At 42.4% G+C, this 17,853-nt stretch overlaps 1 protein-coding gene across 6 annotated transcripts in view; it reads right to left on the reverse strand.

Moving 5' to 3' along the window:
- nrxn2b (neurexin 2b) overlaps nucleotides 1-17,853 on the reverse strand; it is a 1,016,923-nt gene that overhangs the window by 103,735 nt on the left and 895,335 nt on the right. The gene's annotated exons all lie outside the window — the stretch shown is intronic.

The following is a 17,853-nucleotide window of genomic DNA, read 5'->3' on the forward strand; positions in this document are numbered from 1 at the left end:
CAGTGTTTGTCCTCTCAGTGGACAGCCTCGGGCTGGAGGTGCATTGATGAGGGTTTATTGGACCAATTTGTGTCTTGAATCAGGTGGCAGTGGTCCGGTCTCCCTCTCTCCCTGGGCCCTTATGATGATGGGCACATTTGGCCTTAGGGCCCAGGGCTGGGCTGGCACAGAGACTCTAAAATAAGCCACTAGCTGGTCTTCATTAAAACACTTATTCAGGAAGACACACACACTACTACCTAATTAACTTCAGCCCTGCCAACTGAAGAGTGATAGACGTCGCTCTGCACTGAAGGAGCTTAAGTCACTTAGGTGACGGTCTCTCTCTCCCTCCCACTCTCTTATCCCACTTGCTGTTATACGATATTTTCTGCTCTCACTTTCTGCCTGTCTAACTATATCTCACTCTCTTTCGATCTATTTTATATGGGAATATTTTCAGAGTAGCTTCCCCAATACCGCTCTCTGCCACCAGCTTCCTCTCCCTCTATCATTGGAACATGGTTGTATTGTGTGTTATTCCTGGGTGTCTCGTCCCCTGCTGAATGCACATGGATGTTTTGTGTTCTAATCCGTGTGGGAGAACATCCAGTCAATTTGACTGACAGGGGATGATGCTAGCTAGATAGCGCTGGGGATGAGAATAGCACTACGGAAAACATGTACTGGAGACAGAGAACATGCTAGGAAGCAGAGAGAGTGTGAGAGAGAGCGAGAGAGCGAGAGCCATAAATGAGGGATTTAACAGTGAATAAGAGGGAAGGAGAAGAATTGCTGTATGCAGAGTGAAGATGACAGCCAAACAGATAGCTTAGCATGTTGTCATGTAAATCCCTTGAGCTAGATAGAGAAGTCTGCATTGGAGTGTCATAGCACTCCGGCCTCATCACGACCCTCTACAAGGCCTCTCACATGGGATCTGTCATCAGTGGCACAACCTGGAAAATAGTCCCAGTCGTTTGGTTGCTCGTAAAAACAAGACAGGATCAGGGAAGCGAAGAAGGGGGGGTGGGGTCGGGGGGTGGCGGTTTTCAAAGCATTATGGACCTCAATCACTCGTGCCTTTCCCAAATCACAAGGGGGCTTAGCGACTGATAGCCTAGCAAGCTGGCCAGGAGGCGAGAGATGCATTGCCGCTTCGATTACCTCACTGAGGGCATGAGCTAATGATCCCCTAGCACTGATCCTATGACCCATGTTATGAACCCCTTGTGTAGCGGCAAGGGGTGGGGTGGGGGGGTTCAATCACTAATGTGCACTGGAACAGTGGAATGCCACAGGCTTTGGTTATGACAGGAAATTAATATTTTCGGGGGGAGGACGGGATGTGGCTTCTTGCATATCACACACAGACTGTCATTTTCTTGGAGAGGGAACAGTTGAGGCTCCTCAGAGGAGGAAGACGAGGATCCTTCTCAGCAAATTTCATGAAATGTTTAAATAATGAAACATTATTTTGCAATGAAGGTCTACAGTAGCCTCAACAGCACTCTGTAGGATAGCACCGTGGTGTAGTTAGCTAGTTTCCGTCCTCTGCGTACATTGACTTCAATAGAAAACCTAGGACGCTTATGGTTCTCACCCCCTTCCATAGACACAGTAATTGTGACGTCCTCCAACCAATCAGAGTTCTTGCAGCATGAACTGACATGTTTTCCACTCAACCAAAGGATTAGAGAATTAATATAGTACTGAAGGCATAAGCTACAGCTAGCTAGCACTGCAGTGCATAAAATGTGGTAAGTAGTTGACTCAGAGAGAGAAATTCAATAGTTGAACAGTTTTGAACAAATCCGTTTCTTCAAAAATGAAGAAGCAAGAAAGAGAGAGAGAAAGAGAGCTATATTTTGTTGTATTTTTTTCCCACTTTCACTTTCACTAGTTTAGCCAAACAGAGAGGGATGCTATATTATCTAGCTGGCTATGGCTATCCAACACTGAAACTCTTCCAAGTCAAGGTAAGCTTATTTTATTTCCACCGGTGTAACTGCTAAACTGCTTACTGCTGACTGCTGCATGATTGTAGCAGGTTTACTTCCGCATTAGTTCTAGTAGCTATGATGACTATGACGTTAATATGGTGACAATTATGAAGTTTTTTTCACCAGATAGCAAACAGCTGATGTGTTGTCCACTGAAGTCCACAATTGAAGGGAAAAGGTGAGAACGGAAGAGATGTGTCAAGGAATTATACAATGATCAAAGGGATTATTACTGTTTGTATGTGGCTGCTATGAAAGTGAACTGTGTTTACCGCGTGATCAAGGTTGTATTCATTCCGCCGATTCTGTTGAAAAACGTTTCTTAAACGGAAGCAAACTAAACGAAACGGGGATTAACATACCTGAATTTGTCCAATAGAAACTCTCGTTGGCAAGTGTTGGACTAATGATTACCCCTTACATCAGCTGGGCGGTGTGCAAGGCGTTATTGAATGTGTGAATGTCTGTCACCTTGATTACTCAAATTTCTCTCAACCTTTCATTCATAGACTAGGTTGTAGCAACCTCGTGATGGGTATAGGGAAAATTTGAGTATAACGTAGTAGCCTAAACCTATCATTGAGCTGTGCGAATGGAATATGAATGACAGTCATTCAATATGATGTAATAGAAATAAGGCCATGCTCATAAAAAAAGTGCTGTATTTGTTCTCTACCGACTGCCACTGAGAGGGAAATATCAGTTAGATATATTTTTGGCGAGAGAAAACACCAAAATGGGTTCAATTGTTTTCGTTGTTATCTCCCAATGGTTAAAAACTTCTTAGGGCTAGACCCCTTTTTTCTCCACTTCCTGTCTGAATGACGTGTCCAAAGTAAACTGCCTGTAGCTCAGGCCCGGAAGCCAGGATATGCATATAATTGGTACCATTGGAAGGAAAACACTTTGAAGTTTGTAGAAATGTTCAAATAATGTAGGAAAATATAACACAATAGATATGGTAGGAGAAAATCCTACGAAAAACCAACCATCCTCTTAGAAATGCAAGAGAAAGGTCAGATTGTAAATTAGGGTTATTCCTATGGCTTCCACAGGGTGTCAGCAGTGTATTTATAAGGTTTCAGGCTTGTAACTTCAAAAATGAATAATAAATAACAGTTTTAGTTGAAGGACACCGTCTTGGAAATATGTGTTTGCTCGAGCCATGAAGAAATTACGCACCTGCTAAAATCAGTTTCCTATTGAACATGCTTCTTTCCGAAATAAATATTATAGTTTGATTACATTTTAGGGTATCTGAGGAGTAAATAGAAACGTATTTTGACTTGTTGAAACAAAGGTTAGATTTAGGTAGATTTTCGGAACGAGTAGATTACTCAAATCGATGGCGCCAACTAAACTTTTTGGGATATAAAGAAGAATTTTATCTAACAAAACGACACTACATGTTATAGCTGGGACCCTTTGGATGACAAATCAGAGGAAGATTTTTTCCAAAAGTAAGTGAATATTTAATCTTTATATGTGAATGTATGAACCCTGTACTGGTGGAAAAATATTTTGATGTGGGGCGTCCTCAAACAATCGCATGGCCTGTTTTCACTGTAATAGCTTCTGTAAACCGGACAGTGCAGTTGGATTAACAAGAATTTAAGCTTTCAGCCAATATAAGACACTTATCATCTAAATGATTAAAATCCATAATATTTATGATTATATATTTGAATTACACGCTCCCCAGTTTCTCTGGAAGTTGTTCCGCTAGCGGGATCTCTAAGCCAACTGATATAACAAAAGATTTTGACTCTGACACCTAATCGCCCAAGGGACCAGGGCTCAGCTGGCCTGGGCTCAGAGACTCTAGAGACTGGGCTGGGATAGTAGGTTGACATCCATTAGTTGGTCTTCATTAAAACAACCGCTCAGGATGACACACACACTACTAACTAATGAACCAGCCCTACAAACTGTAGAGTGAGAGACGTCCCTCTGTGATGGAGTTCAAGTCACTTACAGTGCATTCGGATCGTATTCAGACCCATTGGCTTTTCCATCATTTTGTTACGTTACTTCCTTATTATAAAATTGCTTAAATCGTTTTTTTCCCCTCATCAATTTACACACGATACCTCATAATGACAAAGCTAAAACAGATTTTTAGAGATTTTTGCAAATGTATTAATAATAGAAAACTGAAATATCACATTTACACAAGTATCCAGACCCTTTAATCTGTGTTGAAGCAGAGATCGGATGCAGTCTATCACAGTGCCATCCGTTTTGTCACCAAAGCCCCATACACTACCCACCACTGCGACCTGTACGCTCTCGTTGGTTGGCCCTCGCTTCATACTCGTCGCCAAACCCACTGGCTACAGGTTATCTACAAGTCTCTGCTAGGTAAAGCCCCGCCTTATCTGAGCACACTGGTCACCCGAGCAGCACCACTCGTAGCACGCGCTATAAGATAAGATATATCTCACTGGTCACCCCCAAAACCAATTCCTGCTTTGGTCGCCTTTCCTTCCAGTTCTCTGCTGCCAATGACTGGAACGAACTGCAAAAATCACTGAAGCTGGAGACTCATATCTCCCTCACTAGCTTTAAGTACCAGCTATCAGAGCAGCTCACAGATCACTGCACCTGTACATAGCCCATCTGTAAACAGCCCATTTATCTACCTCATCCCCATACTGTATTTATTTATTTATCTTGCTCCTTTGCACCCCAGTATCTCTACTTGCACATTCATCTTCTGCACATCTACCATTCCAGTGTTTAATTGCTATATTGTAATTACTTCGCCACCATGGCCTATTTATTGCCTTAACTCCCTTATCTTACCTCATTTGCACTCACTGTATATAGACTTTTTATTTTATTTTTCTCTACTGTATTATTGACTGTATGTTTGTTTAATCCATGTGTAACTCTGTGTTGTTGTATGTGTCGAATTGCTATGCTTTATATTGGCCAGGTCACAGTTGCAAATGAGAACTTGTTCTCAACTAGCCTACTGGTTAAATAAAGGTGAAATAATAACAAAGTCTGAGGCCCTGAAGCTGGTTTTCATCAAGGATCTATCTGTACTTTGTAACCCTTATTTAACTAGGCAAGTCAGTTAAGAACAAATTCTTATTGACAATGACGGCCTACCGTGGAACAGTGGGTTAACTGCCTTGTTCAGGGGCAGAACGACAGAATTATACCTTGTCAGCTCGGGGATTTGATCCAGCAACCTTTCGGCTACTGGCCCAACGCTCTAACCAAAAGTCTTCCTGCCCCCCCCCCCTTTGCTCCTTTCATCTTTCCCTTGATCCTGAATAGTCTCCCAGTCCCTGATGCTGAAAACCATCCCCAAAGCATGATGCTGCCACCACCATGCTTCACCGTAGGGATGGTGCCAGGTTTCCTCCAGACGTGACGCTTGGCATTCTGGCCAAAGAGTTCAATCTTGGTTTCATCAGACCAGAGAATCTTGTTTCTCATGGTCTGATAGTCCTTAACGTGCCTATTGACAAACTCCAAGCTGGCTGTCAGTGCCTTTTACTGAGGAGTGGCTTCCATCTGGCCACTCTACCTTAAAGGCCTGATTGGTGGAGTGCTGCAGAGATGGTTGTCCTTCTGGAAGGTTCTCCCATCTCAAAAGAGCAACTCTGGTACTCAGTCAGAGTGACCATTGAATTCTTTGTCACTTCCCTGACTAAGGCCCTTCTCCCCCGATTGCTCACCTCTAGGAAGAGTCTTGGTGGTTCCAAACTTATTCTATTTAAGAATTATGGAGGCCACTGTGTTCTTGGGGACTTTCAATGCTGCAATTTTTGGTACTCTTCCCCAGATCTGTGCCTTCACACAGTCCTTTCTCGGAGATCTATGGACAATTCCTTCGACTTCATGGCTTGGTTTTTGCTCTGACATGCACTGTCAACTGTGGGACAATATATAGACAGGTGCGTGTATTTCCTAATCATGTCCAATCAATTGAATTTACCACAGGTGGACTCCAAGAAACATCTCAAGGGTGAGATGCACCGGAGCTCAATTTCAAGTCTCATAGCAAAGGGTCTGAATACTTACGTAAATATGTTTTTTTATTCATTTTTATAAATTTGCCAAAATGTCTAAGAACCTGTTTTCGCTTGGCCATTATGGGGTACTATGTGTAGATTGATGAGGAAAAGCATTCATTTAATATATTTTAGGCTGTAACATAACACATTGTGGAAAAAGAGAAGGGGTTCTGAATACTTTTCAAATGCGCTGTATGTGATGCTCTCTCTGTGTTGCTAGTCGGAACTAGGAATCTCACAAATGTTCGACTTGCTAACTGGTTGTAGTTACACGCGTGCCATGTTCAATGAATCAGCATGTCGGGAATTGAATTGTTGAATTGTTCTCAGCATTCTAAATGTTAACCCCACTCTTATGAAAATATATATACACCTAGGGCCCACTCTTATGAAAATATATTTACACCTAGGGCCCACTCTAATGAAAATATATTTACACCTAGGGCCCACTCTTATGAAAATATATTGACACCTAGGGCCCACTCTTATGAAAATATATTGACACCTAGGGCCCACTCTTATGAAAATATATTTACACCTAGGGCCCACTCTTATGAAAATATATTTACACCTCGGGCCCACTCTTATGAAAATATATTTACACCTAGGGCCCACTCTTATGAAAATATATTTACACCTAGGGCCCACTGTTGGATTTATTATGGATAAATGAATAAACATTATCCCCATTTTAAATAGAATTGTAACTAAGTAAACTTATACTCTGTTTTATAAGTGATTAACAATATGAGTTCATAAGAAGGGATTGTGTGACACGGACAAAGAGCAATAAAAAGTTAATGAACACCATTCCAACTAGGAATGGAACGAATGGGTTGTGGACTGTGAAAACAGATAAGGTCGTTAGCTTACGGTTGACCCTACAGAAACTTAGCTCTGGGGTTTTTAGATAAGGCAGTGAGTGCATTCCTAGGTTTTCTGTTAATTAAAACTGTCAGTTCAGTGGTGATCGATAATGTTGAGGGGTCAAAAGTTATCTGGGAGTGTGTTAGTAAGTGAGAATGAACTTTTCACCTTACTTTGTCCCGGTCGAGAGGAGGGGATTCTGTTAAAGCAATGAAATGACGTCATGATCTGTATATAAACTGCTGCACGTGATTAAGTGGGAGCGCGCTCCGAGAATAAATTATATTACCTATTATTGAAAGACTGGTCCGCGTCTATTTTATGCAAACAAGAAATCTTACAAATTCTCATAAAATAGATTAAGGGCTTTCAATTGATGAAAGCACATTGGCATAATTAAATTACAGTAACACCCACTGTTATGAAAATATATTTACACCTAGGGCCCACTCTTCTGAAAATATATTTACACCTAGGGCCCACTCTTCTGAAAATATATTTACACCTAGGGCCCACTCTTCTGAAAATATATTTACACCTAGGGCCCACTCTTCTGAAAATATATTTACACCTAGGGCCCACTCTTATGAAAATATATTTACACCTAGGGCCCACTCTTATGAAAATATATTTACACCTAGGGCCCATTCTTATGAAAATATATTTACACCTAGGGCCCACTCTTATGAAAATATATTTACACCTAGGGCCCACTCTTATGAAAATATATTTACACCTAGGACCCACTCTTATGAAAATATATTTACACCTAGGGCCCACTCTTATGAAAATATATTTACACCTAGGGCTCGGGGCTCAGCGGGGTTGGGTTTAGAAACTGGGCTGGGATAGGAGGGTGACAGACACTACTGTAGCTTTCCTCATTAAAACAGCCAATAGGATGACACACACACTAATTCCCAATTAACTTTAGCCCTGCCGTCACTAGAGTGATGGACCTCCCTCTGTGATGAGAGAGTCCAAGTCACTTACGCGAGCGTCTCTCTCTCTCTCTCTCTCTCTCTCTCTCTCTCTCTCTCTCTCTCTCTCTCTCTCTCTCAATTTAATTTCAAATCAATTTAAATGGACATTTCTAAGGTTCTTTATTTGGCATGGGACACATATTTGAACACTACCAAAGCAAGTAAAGTAGATAATAAATGTAATTTAAAATTTTTATTGGACAGTAAACATTAGCCATTTCAAATGTCATATTATGTGAAAATAGTTCAATTTCAAAAGGGAAAATAAATAAACATACATATGTGTTGTATTTACAATGGTGTTTGTTCTTCACTGGTTGCCCTTTTCTTGTGGCAACAGGTCACAAATCTTGCTGCTCTGATGGCACACTGGTATTTCACCCAATATATAATATTATGGGATTTTATCACAATTGGGTTTGTTTTAAAATGCTTTGTGGGTCTGTGTAATCTGAGGGAAATATGTGCCTCTAATATGTTCATACATTTGGCAGGAGGTTAGGAAGTGCAGTTCAGTTTCCACCTCATTTTGTGGGCAGTGTACACATAGCCTGTCTTCTCTGGACAGCCATGGACAGCGATGTTGGCCTTTCTTAAAACCTCTTTGGGATAGGGGGCAGCATTTTCACTTTTGGATAAATAGTGTGCCCAATTTCAACTTCCTGCTACTCATGCCAAGAATATAAGATATGCATATTATTAGTAGATTTGTATAGAAAACACTATGACGTTTCTAAAACTGTTTGAATCATGTCTGTGAGTATAACAGAACTTATGTATCAGGCAAAACCCTGTGGACTAACCATTCAGATAAACTTTTGTTATTATTTTCCACCATAATTTGCAAATAAATTCATAAAAAATCCTACAATTTGATTTTCTGTATTTCCTTTTCTAATTTTGTCTGTCATAGTTGAAGTGTACCTATGATGAAAATTACAGGCCTCTCTCATCTTTTTAAGTGGGAGAACTTGCACAATTGGTGGCTGACTAAATACTTTTTTGCCCCACTGTATATTTTGAAGAGGATGGGGTTTAAGCTGCATCCCTGTCTCACCCCACAGCCCCATGGAAATAAATGTGTGTGTTTTCTGCCAATTTTAACTGCACATTTTCTGTTTGTGTACATGGATTTTATAATGTTGTGTTTTTCCCCCAACACCACTTTCCATCAATTTGTATAGCAGACCCTCCTGCCAAATTGAGTTTTAAAAAATTGAAATCAACAACGCATGGGAAGACTTTGCATTTGTTTTTGTTTGTTTGTTTGTTAATTAGGGTGTGCAGGGTGAATACGTGGTCTGCCATACGGTAATTTGGTAAAAAGCCAATTTGACATTTACTCAGTACATTGTTTTCACTGAGGAAATGTACGAGTCTGCTGTTAATGATAATGCAGAGGATTGCTGTTGACGCATATCCCACGGTAGTTATTGGGGTCAAATTTGGGGTCCACTTGTGTGTATTGAGGCCAGAGCTTAGAATGATGTTAAAGAGTTTAAGCCAATTGGAATTTGTGGTCTGTATATTTATAATTTCATTGAGGATACCATCAACACCACAGGCCTTTTTTGGTTGGAGGGTTTGTATTTTGTCCTGTAGTTCATTCAATGTAATTGAAGAATCCAGTAGTTTCTGGTAGTCTTTAGTTGTTGATTCTAAGATTTGTATTTGATCATGTATATGTTTTTGCTGTTTGTTATTTGTTATAGTCCCAAAAAGATTGAAGAAGTGGTTCACCCATACATCTCCGTTTTGGATAGATAACTCTTCATGTTGTTGTTTGTTTAGTGTTTTCAATTTTCCAGGAAGTGGTTAGCGTCTATGGATTCTTCAATTATATTGAGCTGATTTCTAACGTGCTGTTCCTTCTTTTTCCATGGTGTATTTCTGTATTGTTTTAGTGATTCACCATAGTAAAGGCGTAGGCTCAGGATTCTGGGTTTCTATGTTTTTGGTTGGAAAGATTTCTCAATTTATTTATTTGGTTTTTCCATTCTTCATCAAACCATTAGTCATTGTTGTAAATGTTCTTCTGTTTTCTGTTTGACATTTTTAGACTTGATAGGGAAGCTGAGAGGTCAAATATACTGTTTAGGTTTTCTACTGCCAAGTTTACACATTCGCTATTACAGTGAAATGTTTTATCCTAATAGTTTTTTGGTAGGTTTCCACATTACTTTCCTTCCATCTATGGTATATCTTTATATTATTCAGTTCCTCATGATTGAGTCTTGCTCTGGTCAAGAAGACTGTGATTTTGCTGTAATCTGATATGGGTGTCAGTGGGCTGACTGTGAACGCTCTGAGAGACTCTGGGTTGAGGTCAGTGATAAAGTAATCTACAGTACTACTGCCAAGATATGAGCTATAGGTATACCTACCATAGCAGTCCCTTCAAATCTACCATTGACTATGTACATACCCAGCGTGCGACAGAGCTGCAGGAGTTGTGACCCGTTTTTGTTGGTTATGTTGTCGTAGTTGTGCCTAGGGGGGCATATAGGGGAGGGAATGCTGTCACCTCCAGGTAGGTGTTTGTCCCCCTGTGTGCTGAGTGTGTCAGGTTCTTGTCCAGTTCTGTCATTTAGGTCACCACAAACTAGTACATGTCCCTGGGCCTGGAAATGATTGACTTCCCCCTCCAGGATGGAGAAGCTGTCTTCATTAAATACGGGGATTCTAGTGGGGGATATAGGTAGCACACAGTAGGACATTTTCCTTGAGATAATTTATTTTTGAATTTCTAGCCAAATGTAAAATGTTCCTGTTTTGATTAATTTAATAGAGTGAGTTACAGCAGGTCTGCTCCATACCAAATTAGCATACTGTCTTCCATTTCCTTCTCTCTCTCTCTCTCTCTCTCTCTCTCTCTCTAATTTCCTTTTATATCACTCTCTTTGCTTCTCTCTGTAACTATCTGACCGTCCTTTTTTCTATGGGTATCTTTCAGTATGTCACTCCCTCTTCCTCCTGATTTGATTTCCTCTCTTCTTTCTCTCTCTATATACTTTTCTCTCACACTAGACCCAGGTCGTGGCTGTAAATGGGAATGTGTTCTCAGTCAACTTACCTAACTTACCTAGCTGAATCCAAATGAATGTTCTGTGTTCTAATTCGTGAGAGTTAGAATCCCTTGAGCCAGAGAAAGAAGTCTGATTTGCGCGAATCTGGGGAATCTGGGGAAGGCAATCACTCGTGCCCTCGCCAAATCACACTGGGGGACTTAGCAGCTGATAGCCTAGCAGGTTGGCCAGGAGGTGAGAGATGCATTTCCGCTTCGATAGCCTCACAGAGGGTACGAGCTAACGATCCCCTAGTGCCAATGCTACGAGAGGGGGGGGGGGGGGGGGGGGGGGGGGGGGTTCAATCACTAATGTGCACTGGAACAGTGGAATGCCACAGGCTTTGGTTGTGACAGGAAATCCATTTATTTTCGGGGGGAGGAGCTTCATCTTGAATATCACACGCGGGTTGTCATTTTCCTGGAGAGGGAAATATTTGTTTGCGAGAGGAATAATTGAGACAGGTTGAATGGTTCTCTGGGTTGTAATGTCCAGATATGAAAATAGATTTTGGTTATATGGAACAACAGAGTGATGAAATAAAACAAGGTGATGAGATTGAGATGGCACATTTCCATAAGGGATTCCTCCGGGTGTGTTTTCAATCGCGAGAAAATGAGCCAGAATCATGGTGAAATAATACTTCCTAATATTGGCCCTTCTATTTTAATACTACAATCATTTTGACTGCACATTCATTGAAAATTGAAATACAGTATCTCTGCCATTTAAATGTATTTTTATGCCCCTCTCTGTCCTCGACTTTTCCTAAATAAGTACAGTATATTTAACACAAGTATTGTGTTAGAATTTCGATATCACCAACATCATGTGTTTAATAGAGCACCAATTCCTCTTACAGAGTAACACGAGGTGAAGACGTTTTGATAGTATACCCTTCTATATAGTATCAGAAAGACCAGGTTCTGAAGTTTCCAAAACACTTACCTTTGCCAAATACCTCTCAAAATTGAGGAGATGAGCTGTCTTTCAAAATAGGAATTTCTCCAACAATAACCGCTCTTCCATGTGCTCCACAGGTGAGCAGGCGGCAGCAGATAGCCTACAGTAAACTAATGAAAATGCTATTGTGTTCTTTGAAATATATATATATTTTTTGTTGTATTATAATGTTACCCGAGACCTTCATAAACACAACCAAAGGAAACAATTTCCCCGACAGCATATATGAAATGTATATATTGGACCGTCAAAAGGACTGGTCATTGGCTCAAAGTGGCGTCCCCTGAGGCTCGGCTTTTCTGGTGACTTCTCTTCTTCATTTCTAGCTGAAATGAATGGAGACAGAGAGGGCCATAAGACACTCATAGAGACTATAGCCGAGTGAAACAATATGAGAAGGGGAGAGGAGAAAGGAGACTTCGGGGAGAATTGGAGACGTGCGAAATGACAGGAGAGAGGGAGGAAGACAAACGAGTGCAGGGCTAAAGGACGATCACAGGCGACCGAGGGGCAAGAGAAGAGTGTTAACCGGGGATGATGGAGAGAAGAAAAGGTCAAAGGTGAGGGGGAGAGGGAGAGGGAGGTGACGAGAAATACATCAGGGGAGAGAAAGGAGGAGGAAGTAGGTGAAACAGAGGGAGAGAGAGTGTCAACCAGTGATGGAGAGAAGAAAAGGTGGAGGGAGAGGGAAGGGGAGCGAAACCAGGGGAGAGAAAGGAGGAGGGAGTAGGTGAAACAGAGGGAGAGATAGAGAGTATGTGCATTGACATGCTAACTAGACCCATGTCTGAGTAGTACAACCTCAATGGATCATACAACGCAAGCTTCCCCATCTCCCTTTCTGGTTTCGGGCCAATCATACGGCTAACCTAGCAGCCATCGCTGGGGCTCGGCAGAGAAAAACCCACAGGGCTCTGGTTGCTAGTTCCATGGGAAACCTGTTCACATCAACTGGATCACTGTTTCCCTCTCCACTGACCAGAAGAGAATCAGTGGGGCATAACGCATCTACATCCGTGTATCCATTTCCATGTTTTCTTCTCGACGAGGGAAAAGACGAGCCGTGGACGGTAATTACCGGCTGAGCTGACGGAGCCGTGGAGGAGTGGGCAGAGTCCGTCCACGCTCGGCTGCCTAATGCACAGATTGCCTGTCTGAAGGTTTTGGTAATGAGAGCAAGCCTGCAACCTCCACTGGATGTGGAGGGGAGGGGGGAGCTCAAACACAGTTCAGCCCCTACCAAGTGGCTAAGGTGGGGGAGAGGAAGCGGGGCTGGAAGTTCTGGATGGATGTTCTGGATCTAATGGCATTCCAGTTGAAGGGATCAGAGGGAGGGATTGGAAGTGGAGACCGGAGAGGCCTCCAACATCATTATGCTCCCTTTCTTCCTTAGCCTGTTTAATCCAGGAGAGAGGGTGTGACACACAGAAGTAGACGGATCTGAAATGTTTTGCAGTGGTGACTCGGCTAGTGGGGCAGATGGATGGATTACCCAGGCTCCTCCACTGTGAAGGTACCACTTGAGGGGTTTTTGATTGACAGAAGCTTGGAATGTTTACACCGAGAACCTTTCGTATCGCTTGGCCGTTGGCAAATCATTCCCTCAATTCCGGGATTCAACAGGGAATCTCAAGAAAAACACAGGCTTTTCTCCCTTTAACCCTCCTCTTTTCCCACCTCCGAGCCAAGACAGAATGGGGTGCGCTGCTGACAGAGTTGATTATGAAGTGGGTAGTAGTTATCTCCTTAGCGCAAGCCGCTCTTTGCTAATTAAGTCTTTTGCTTTTTTTTTATTCCACTGGAAAAGTAGGCGATTTGGTAACGCTCTGAATTAATTGTGTTTGACAAAGGAAGGCGAGGGGCGGAATGCACCGAGACTTTAGTAGAGAAAGGACTGCGTGAGGGTTTAGTGAGGCCCTCAGGGGCCAGGGGACGGTAGATAGAGACATACTGTGGCGGGGAGGTACAGGAGGACTTCAGGCAGGGTACAGTACATTAGATAAAGCATGACAGGGTGTAGTGGCTTTCTCTGCATCGTGACACGTCTTGAGAGATCTAGGAAGTTGGTGAGCTCACGACAGATCCTTTTTCTTCAGTCACTCCAGTTGCTATAGGGCCCTCAAACTCAACCCTGGACCTGGAAGCCCGTTCCACTGCGTTTTTTCATTGTTCAACTCTAATCAGGGACTGATTTAAACCTGGGACACCAGATGGGTGCAATTAATTATCAGGTAGAACAGAAAGCCAGAAGGCTCCAAACCTCGTAGGGTAAGAATTGAATACCCCTGCTCTTGATCATTTCATGGTAGGGAATGGCGAAATAACACAGCCAAAGTGCCCCATTATTTAAGCCCGTAGGAACCAGAGTCTCACGACCACTTTCCCCTCTACGAGTTACAAATACACAGTGTCTTCCTGTTTTTCCGACAGAGCTGTAATAAAAGAGAACGAGCTAATGGAAAGAAGCAAAAGAGGAGAAAGGAGCGTGTGAGCCAAATAAACTCACCATGGATGGTCTGGAGGGAGTTGCAGGGGCCACAGAGCCGTCCCCACTGGTGAGGGGCCCGGGTTGAAAAATCTCCGTAATAAAGCCAGGCTCACGCATGGCCTGTCTGGATGGGCGCACCAGCCAGGAGAAGGTCGATTTGGGCCCAGGCATCATATCGACTAGGAGGACTCGATTGCTTTCGGTTAGGGAAAAAGGGGGCGCTTGAACCAGACCATTAAACACTGAACATTAAACCCAGCTCACTGGGTAGCTCGCTAGAAGCTGTCCAGGCACCACTGTTGACACAAAGGCCTGTGTTGTGTTCCTTCCTTCCTCCTCCTTCCATCTCCGTTTTGACCACTTGAACATGTCTCTGGATTTTCTCTTTGGGTTCTTAATGGTACCAGAGAGTTTGGTGTCCTCCCTAAACCCAGATGTACGCCACACTGTTCCCATTTTAAACTCTAGCTCCGGCTATTCTTCTCTTCTCTGCGACTGGAATATATTGGGGGTAAAGCCAGGAAGTAAATATACCTCATTGGCTAAAAGTGGAACGTTTGACCGGTTTGAGAAGGAGAACAAGGGAAATCGATTGTCGCGGGTTATTTGTAATCTCAATTTTGTCCTCCCTCTCCTCTCTCTCTCTCCCCAGAAAGATTAGGAAACCGTATCTCATTCTGGTTGTTTCAAAAGAAAAGAGGCTGCGGTGTCGTCGCAAGTTAGCGGCGCCAAGAAAACTGCAGAGGATGTGGAAGGAGAGCGAGAGAGAGAGAGAGAGAGAAGCAGAGAGAAAGAAAAGAGGGAGAGAGAGGTGGGAGGGGTGGAAAACAGAAGAGGATTTGGTGTGACGGATATGAGGTGAGAGAGAGAGAGCGAGAGAGAGAGAGAGAGAGAGAGAGAGAGAGAGAGAGAGAGAGAGAGAGAGAGAGAGAGAGAGAGAGAGGAACGAGGGAAAGGAGGGCAGATCCGAGCGAGTTTGGTTGGATTGAGCTGTTAAAAACTTTTGGGTCTCTTATTTTTCCCCTCCATTGAGTCTGTATAAGTGCTGCCATTTTGGATTTATTCGGCAGGCACTGGGAGGGCCATAGATGTTCTCTCTGATCTGCCTCAAAGTCTGGAGGAGAACAGAGAATGAGAGCTGCACATTGAGATGTGTGATCCAACAGCCAGCTCTGGGCTGGGGGAGATATTGTAATACCTAATAAGCTCTATCTACTTCAGCCTATAAAGTTGGTTGGGAGCATTGATAAGTGTGTGTGTGAGTGTGTGTGTGTGTTACCTACCTTTTCCACGTCTTGATTCCACTCCGTACTTGACTTTATTGGAAGTCTATTGCTCTAAGGTACCATGCAATCTCACGGAATCGTTAAGTTGCAAAAATAAACCACTTCAAAGATTTTCAAAAGGGCGTGGATTTTATATCAACGAAAGCAAATGTCCATTCTTTGTGGTTGTACGGTTCCACAGACCTGACCGCACTGAACCCAGACTGACCATGAGTTCAGGAGACACACTGGGCTGACGTTTGTTTCACTCCAGTCAAGACATCTGAAGCAATGAAAACCACAGATTCAGGGTTGTGGTCAGAGGGGTGTGTTCTGTAAGAGATCTGAAGTCTGGACCATTACAGACCAGGCTGCAATATTCATAGGATAAACCCCCACTCGCTTTCCTTCATACATCCATCCATACATGCATATATCCATCACCTTGAACAGACATGATCTTTCATTCAACATAGCAAATGACATATGATTTCACCCATTTTGGTTCATACAGTTGTGACACAAGCAACATATTTTATGTGCCAACATAGTGGAACAGTAAACGTTAAAGGGACCTTATAATCTCTTGTAACTTTATACTGCAAGAAGCATTTGAATAATTGCAGGTTTTGTCACAAACCTGCAAAAATAATTAGAATTTTGGTGTTCAAGTTAAACTGGTTCATTTTTAACCCTCTGAGTTTTACGTTTCGGGGTGAGGAGGGGTGAGGGGAGAGGGGGGGGGGGTAATCTGGCACCACTTCATCATGGCTTAAAGGGGTCCAGCACTTAGTTAGCTGTTTAGTTGTTATCAATGTCTAAGTTCTAGATTTGGGAGGAATTTCAAAAGTTCCAATTGAGCTCGTTAGAGATGTTTATAACAGGATTATGACTGAGGGCTTCTTGGTTGTGTCCTAGCTACCGTCCAGAAGGTAAGACTATAGGAATAATTTTGGTATAGTTTTGAAGAGGGGTGGTGTGGGGAGAGTCAGCCCTCAGTAGTTAGAGCGGGGTGAGTTTGGTTTGCTGTTAGGTGGTTAGATTCTGCTTAGTTCAGGTTTTAGGATTCATCTCTGTCTGTTTCTATAGCAAAGTAATTTTGAACTTTAACCCTTTGAGTTGAGAAATGTCCTCTGCCTCCCTCTTTCCGTTCCGTTCCCTTCCCTCCAATCTTTGTTTATGGTAAGAGGGCCTTTATACTAACCTCCGCAGCTTCCTCTCGCACTGTTGATTATTTGGTTCTTATTGTGTCTTGTCATCATTATCCTAAATCTGGTTGGTAATTCATATCAAGTCATCCTTATTAATGTATGAAAAAATGTGTCCAAAACCCTTCAGTTGATTCCCATTCTATCTGATATACTGATTCTATCCAATCCATGCTAAATGACCTATTAATCCAAATGACATACAGTGAGCAGTTTACTGATTCTGTTTTTGTCAAATAAACACGGGAACTCTTAATTTCTCTTGTTTGACTCTCACATAAATTCAAATTCATTTATTTGGAATCTTTCCTCGCATGTGTGATCACTTATAATACCGTTTCAAAGAACAGCCGGCCGCAGCAAATTAGAAGATGTAAAATGTGATGTGTTCATGACACTGCATCTATTATTAGTCATACAAACAGAATACAGAATACAGACTTGGGTAAAGCCTTTAGAGCCTTAGAGACTTAGACTAAACTTAGACTAATCTATCCTCAAATTCGCTTAGCAAGTCGCATTTTACTGTGTTGTGATGCCTAACATCAACTCATTTAATATCGGACTCACTTTGACTAGCAGTCATAGAATAAGTAACATTAAAACTTTGCCCAGAGGCGAACTCTCAGTTCTTCTAAATAATTATTGTATGTGTAATAAGGCACATCTACACCTTCTAGTTATCGTTTGTATTTGTGCTAGATGTGGACGGCCCATTATCGTGCTGTGAAAGCGGAGCTAGCTAGCTAGCTAGCGCAGGTTGAAAATGGCCAACATTATGGCGTGACTGAGGTAACTGTGGCCAGAGGGATGGAATGAAAAGGGGAGGGGAGGAGGAGGAGCAACATAGGCCACACCTCCATTTGGGGAGTAAAAATAAAAAATAGAATCAACCACCTTTCAGCAGTACAAACATACAACACAGGACAAAGACAAAGAGGTCAGGGGACGTTTGGCACTCAAAGGGTTAAAGAATCGTCACTTTTGGTCAGATCCAAACT

Source organism: Oncorhynchus kisutch, linkage group LG16 (genome assembly GCF_002021735.2).
Source record: "Oncorhynchus kisutch isolate 150728-3 linkage group LG16, Okis_V2, whole genome shotgun sequence".
NCBI classification, from domain to species: domain Eukaryota; kingdom Metazoa; phylum Chordata; class Actinopteri; order Salmoniformes; family Salmonidae; genus Oncorhynchus; species Oncorhynchus kisutch.